Genomic DNA, 7,379 nt, shown 5'->3' on the forward strand with positions numbered 1-7,379 from the left:
AGTGAGGTCATATGATACATGTCTTTCTCTGATTGACTTATCTCGCTCAGCATAATACCCTCCAGTTCCATCCACGTCATTGCAAATGGCAAGATTTCATTCCTTTTGATGGCTGCATAATATTCCATTGTATATATGTACCACATTTTCTTTATCCATTCATCTGTCGATGGACATCTTGGCTCTTTCCACAGTTTGGCTATTGTGGACATTGCTGCTATAAACATCAGAGTGCACATACCCCTTCAGATCCTTACATTTGAATCTTTGGGGTAAATACCCAGTAGTGCAATTGCTGGATCATATGGTAGCTCTATTTTCAACTTTTTGAGGAACCGCCATACTGTTTTCCAGAGTGGCTGCACCAGCTTGCATTCCCAACAGACACAAGAAAAATATCTTTTAATTCTTAAATAGTTGGTAGAATTCCCCTGGGAAGCCATCCAGCCCTGGACTCTTGTTTATTGGGAGATTTTTTATTATTGATTCAATTCCTTTGATGTTTACAGGCCTGTTCAGATTTTCTATTCCTTCCTGCTTCAGTTTTGGTAGTTTATATGTTTCTAGGAATTTATCCATTTCTTCCAGGGCCTGATTTGTTGGCATATAATTTTTCATTATATTCTCTTATAATTGCTTGTGTTTCTGCAGTGTTGGTTGTGATCTTTCCTCTTTATTCATGATTTTATTTATTCAGGTCTTTTTTCTTTTTGATAAGTCTGGCTAGGGATTTATCAATTTTGTTAATTCTTTCAAAGAAGCCACTCAGTTTCATCGATCTGTTCTACTGTATTTTTTTATTTCTATATCATTTATTTCTTCTCTAATCTTTATTATTTCTCTTCTTCTGCTGGTTTAGGCTTTATTTGCTGCTTTTTTTCCAGCTCCTTTAGGTCTAAGTTTACATTGTGTATTTGAGACTTTTCTTGCTTCTTGAGGAATGCCTGTACTGCTATATACTTTCCTCTTAGGACTGCCTTTGCTGCATCCCAAAGATTTTCATCTGTTGTGTTTTCATTTTTATTTGCTTCCATGTAATTTTTAAATTCTTCTTTAATTTCTTGTTTGACCCATTCATTCTTCAGTAGGATGTTCTTTAACCTCCATATATTTGTGATCTTTTCAAATTTTTTCTTTTGGTTGACTTCAAGTTTCATAGCATTGTGGTCTGAAAATATGCATGGTATGGTCTCAATCTTTTTGTACTGGTTGAGGCCTGATTTTTGACCTGGTATGTGATCTATTCTGGAGAATGTTCCATGTGCACTCAAAAAGAATGTGTATTCACTGCTTTAAGATGAAATGTTCTGAATATGTCTGTTAAGTCCATGTGGTCCAGTGTGTCATTCAAAGCCCTTGTTTCCTTGTTGATCTTCTGCTTAGATGATCTGTCCGTTGTTGTGAGTAGGTTGTTAAAGTCCCCTACTATTACTGTATTAGTATCAATGAGTTTCTTTTAGTTTGTTATTAATTGATTTATATATCTGGCTGCTCCCAAATTAGTGGCATAAATATTTACAATTGTTACATCTTCTTGTTGGATAGACCCCTTTATTATGATATAGTGCCTTTCTTCATCTCTTATTACAATTTTTGGGTTAAAATCTCATATTTTTCTTAATTAGCCTGTAAATATGATGGATTACATTGATTGAGTTTTGAGTAATGAACCAGTCTTGCCACTCTAGAATAAACACCTTTTGGGCATGGTATGAATTGTCTCTCTCTCTATCTATCATCTATCATCATCTATAATTATATAACTTATTGATGTGTAAAATATAAAAGTATATATAATATAAAATTATTTAAGTGAACACACACACATATACATTACCAAGTTTTATTTGTTAATATTATGTTGAGGATTTTTTTTATTATTATTATGTTATGTTAGTCACCATACAATACATCATTAGTTTTTGATGTGGATTTTTGTGTTTGTATTTTTAAGTGATATTTATCTGAAGCTTTCTTTTTTCCTTTCTTTGTGTTTTTGTTTGTAGTTTGATTCCATCATGGTCAGAGAACATATACTGTATGGTTTCAATTTTTTAACATTTGTTAAGTTTATTTTATAGTCCATAATTTGGTCTATTTTGGTGAATGTTTCATGGGCACTTGAAAAGAAAATGTATTCTGTTTTTGTGATGGTGATGTTGTATAAATGTTGAATAAAGTTTGTGGGTTGAGAGTGTTGAGTTTTTCTATATCCCTACTTATTTTTTGTTTAGTAGTTTTATCATTTGCTGAGTTGAAGTTGTTGAAATCTTTAGCTAGAATTGTGGATTTGCCCATTTCTCTTTTCAGTCCTATTAGGTTTAATTTGTGTACTTTTCAGCTCTGTTTTTTGGTGCATACACGTTTAAAATTGATAAATATTCTTCATGTATTGATAGTTTTAGCATTATATAATGTCTCTCTTTGTTATCAATAACTATTTTTGCACTAATATCTCCTCTAGCTAATATTATGATAGCCACTCCTGATTTTTATTGTTTTTCTTTGATTTATCTTGTAATGTCTTTCTACATTCAACCATGTATATTATTATATTTGAAGTGATTTTCTTATAAGCAGAATATAGTTGGATAATTCTTTAATCCTCTCTACTGATCTCTGTATTTTAATTGGTGTAGGTAGACAGTTTACATTTTACACAGTTTCTAATTCCTTATGGCTTATGTGTGCCATTTTTGTTTGGGTTTTTTGTTTGGTTTATTGTTCGTTTGTTTTTGTTTCCTTTTTTTCTGCCTCCCTGTTGGCTATTTGAATATTCTTTACAATTCCCATTTGATTTGTCTTAGTGTTTCTGTGTGTGTTTCTTTGTATAACTTTTTCGTATAGCTTTGTTTCTTTATGTATAATATACTATACAAATAAGTTATCATAGTCTACTGGTATCAACATTTTATCAGTTTGAGTGAAATAAGAAATCTTACCCTCCTCTATATCCCTTTATGTTACCATATTTATTTATTTATTTACTTACTTACTTATTTATTTATTATGTAACCTTTACATCAAATGTTGGGCTGAAACTCATGACCCTGAAATCAAGAGTCACATGCTTTTCTGACTGAGCCAGCCAATATTTCCTCTACATACACTGAGAACCACAACAGACAGTATAAAAAATTTTGCTTCAATTCTTGAACACAATGTAGACATCTCAAGAAGAGAAGGAAAGTCTACTGTACTTACCCTTATTTTTGCACTTTCTATTGTATTTTTCTTCCTACATAGTGTTGCAAGATTCCTTCTTTTATTGTTTCCTCGCTTTTTGGAGAACTTCCCTAACCCAATACTTTAGATCAAGTTTGCTGGTGACAAATATGCTTAGTTTCCCTTTACGTGAGGAGTTTTCCCTTTCATATTTAAAGATATTTCACTGTATACAAAATTCTGGGTTAATAGTTCTTTTCTTCAACACTTGAAAAAAATGTTGTGTGTCTTCCTTCTGGCCTCCATCGTTTTGTTTTTGTTTTTTTAAAGGTTTTATTTATTCATTTGAGACAGGGGGAGGGGCAAAAGGAGAGGGAGAAGCAGACTCCCTGCTGAGAGTGGAGCCTGACCTGAGGCTCGATCCCAGGACCCCAAGATCATGACCTGAGCTAAAGGCAGAATCTTAACTGACTGAGCCATCTAGGTGCCCCTGGCTTCCATGGTTTGGGATGATGTGTCCTCCCATTTAAATTGTTTTGCCCCTAGAGGCTTGAGTGTAGTGCATGCAGCAAGTGAAGTGGGGAGAAGTGTGAGATGAGGATGGGAGCCATGAGGCTATAGTAAAAAGTAAGGAATTGGCTTTATTTTTTTAAGCCAGGAAGCCAAAGGCCTATAAATAATGCATGAGAATCTACTCATTTTCCCAGTAAACCTAATAGCCAATAAAGATTCCCCAAAGGCTTTCCTTACACCAAGTAATTATTCAAATATGTTGTTCTTCAGAGGGAGTATTGTTTGGATTCTATTTCTAAAGATCCCTAGTTTAGATACCTATTCTAGGGCATATGCACGGTGGATCTCATGCCAGGGCCAGGTGTTTTACATAGGCCTACTCGTTGGTGGGACTTATTGATAATACCTAGTGCAGCTTCCACTACAGAGAAAGGATAAATGAGTTCCTCATCCTAGTCAGAGTTCAGAAATACTAACAAATGTCTTCAAAATGGTTATTCTCTTTCACCCTATATTTCCACCTTTAGAAAATCATACTAAGAATAGAACAAGTATACAAAAAAGTATATACAGTCATATTCCACACCATATTATTTATAATACTCAACAGAATAATAATAAAAGGGTACTTCTTCAACCTGATTAAGAGGATCACTAGAAAACCCACAAGTAATATTATACTTAATGGTGAAAGGCTAAAAGCTTCCCCCACCACACTACCTATTATCAGGAAAAATACAAGGATGTCCACTCTAGGCCACTTCTATTCAATGTTATACTGGACAGTCAAAGTATTAAGCAAGGAATTTTTTTTAAAAGCCATCAAGATAGAAAAAGAAAATGTAAAATTTCTGTTCACAAATGACATAATTTTGTATGCTGAAATTCTTGAAGAATCTACAAAAAACTATTAGAAGTGGTAAATGATTTCAGCAGAGTTTTAAATTATTTGTGTCTTTGAGCATCATCTGTCAAATGATGATCAAAATCATAGAGTCCTTGTATTTGAGGAGGAGCTTAATAAATAATCAGTTGTATTTCTTTTTTTTTAAGATTTCATTTATTTATTTGAGAGAGACGGAGATAGTGACAGAGAGCATGAGTGGGGAGGAGTGGGATAAGCAGGCTCCACACCGAGCAGGGAGCCCAATGCTGGACTTGATCCCAGGACCCCGGGATCATGACCTGAGCCGAAGGCAGACACCAAACCAACTGAGCCACCTGGGTGCCCCAGTCAGTTGTATTTCTATCGGTAGCAATGAACAATCTGAAAATAAAATTAAGAAAATAATTTACAATAATATATCAAGAAATAAAATACTCTTTGTCTCAGACCTTGGGGGTAACTTCTTGATCTGTTTGTTGCTGTTTTTTTTTTCCCCAAAAAATTTTAATAGCACCTTTACAGACTTTTTCCATGTCTTTCTCAATGCCTTCTTCTGAGTCTTTCCAGGGAGACTCAAAGTCTTTATGCAGGTAGGATTTCTGGTGTGCTTTTACTGAGATGTTTGTAAATTATTCACCCTTACTCCTCCATCCTTCATTCCCTTCACCCCCTACACATACACATCCAGGAAAGCCTTTATAGACCTGAAAACGTTCTAATGACTGAGATAAAATTAGCTTATATGTCTTACCTTTCCATAGGGGACATTGTACTATTAAAAGTTTTTATAGAAATGAATCACTGATGTTGGAAATTTAAGAACTATGTTAAACAAGGTGCCTGGGTGGCTCAGTCTGTTAAGCATCTACCTCCTGGAATCAAGCCCTGAGTCAAGCTCCCTGCTCACAGGGAATCTGCTTCTCCCTCTCCTCCTTGCTCATGTTCTTTTGCTATCTTTCTCTCTCTCTCTCCAATACATAAATAAAATCTTTAAAAAAAATTTAAAAAGAACTATGTTAAGCTGGGGCGGGCAGGAGCAAAGAGGCAATATAATCATTTAAAAATGCTCATGGACAGCTGTCTATTTCATTTTGATATCAAGTTTATCCTTTTCATGGATGTCCACACACTACAAATTCCAGAAGGCAAGAAACCTAATGCAGTGCAGTGACGATAATTTTGATATGGAAATCAGGTGACATGGACTGTACCACCAATTTCCCCTAAACTAGCCTTGATATAATTAAAAAAAAATTCTAGTAGAATCAAAAAACCTTCATTCAAGTTCCAGCAATCCAACCAGTCAGCTTTATTTATCTTGGGAAAGTCGTTTTTCTCTGGGCCTCATTTTCCCCTTCTGTAATAGGAAAAGTTGAACTCATTCTGTTCTATCTCTAAGACAGCATAATTATATTAGGTGGTTCTGTTGTGGTCTTACTGAGAAGTTATAGCAATAGCCACATATGAGGCTCAGTAAGGCATTGTGTGAATGACAATTAAGTGTCTTGGTAAGGAGACAGAGGAATATATGCATGATCACTGTCTTTAGTCTCCATTTTGCAGGAAAAAAATGATCCAGATCCTGTCACCTCCTCTCTTGGTGAAAATCTTCAGAACCAGAGATCCTTAGAGACCTGGTCAATATGGTATCTAAAATCATAAAGTGTTTTTGGACACTTGGTGAACCCTAGTGCCAAATAGATCTGGGTTCAAATCCTGATCCTGCCACTTGCTGACTCTATGACTTTGGGAAAATTATTTGTGTCTTTGAGCATCATCTGTCAAATGATGATCAAAATCATAGAGTCCTTGTATTTGAGGAGGAGCTTAATAAATAATGGTGTTATATTCCTTGACATAAACTAGGTCACTCCTTTTATGGAAGGGGTGGAGTGGCTGGTATAGCTTGGAGAACACTGGAAGCTCCTCAGTTTCCTCTGAGGTAGCCTGTTGGCAGCAGAAAACAGATGATCACACAGGAAGGGAGCACCAAATTTAGCCTCATCCACACATACAGAGTGGCAGTCAAGTCTTCCCTAAGGAGCAAACCAGAACTTTTAGTGAAAACACTGAGACTTCCAATTAAGAGGCTTTCCTATGGGGCCAGGGGTTCAGATTTTTCTCAGGCTTCTCTCCTCCAGGGACCAGTTAGCAACAAATGAAATAAAATATTCTGACTGAGACCTTGGATATGGCCTCTGCAAGAAACACAGGAGGGTTAGTGAATAATATTTCTCTTGAATACTATTTCCTTTATCCCACTTCACCTTAAGGCCTGAAACTCTGGTTCCCAATGCCCAGAGATTGGGTTGCCAGAAGGAACCCTCAAGTCACCACTTGCTGAATTTTGTTATTACTCTGGGCAACTCCTTTGAGTGTTGAGCAGGAGATCCTTAGTGTCCAGGAAATAAACAAGTAGCCCAACAAGGATATAACTCAGGAGCCAGTAATGCAGGATTATGAAACTACAAGCCAAGTAATCTTAAGCTACCATGGAACCCCTGGAAACTACATGAAAACTCAAGTAGACCACCAGGCCATCAGGACCCACATAGCTCAAAACCCCTCTATGGCACCATCAGATCCTGAATGTAATGAAACCAAATTGCTATACCTCTTTTTTCCATTCACTGTAAACTGAGCCATCGTGGAATGAGGAAAGTAGAAAATAAGACCAACTCATCTTTTTATCAAGCTACTAAGCATAGTGATTCAATCACTGAGAACCGCTTGAATGCAAGGATCACATTTGTCTTGTATGTCTTTCATAAAGTGAACACTAAATAAATAGTCATTGAATGATGGATGAATGAAT

This window comes from Leptonychotes weddellii, chromosome X (assembly GCF_054177405.1).
Source record: "Leptonychotes weddellii isolate Sample4059 chromosome X, ASM5417740v2, whole genome shotgun sequence".
Classification (NCBI taxonomy): domain Eukaryota; kingdom Metazoa; phylum Chordata; class Mammalia; order Carnivora; family Phocidae; genus Leptonychotes; species Leptonychotes weddellii.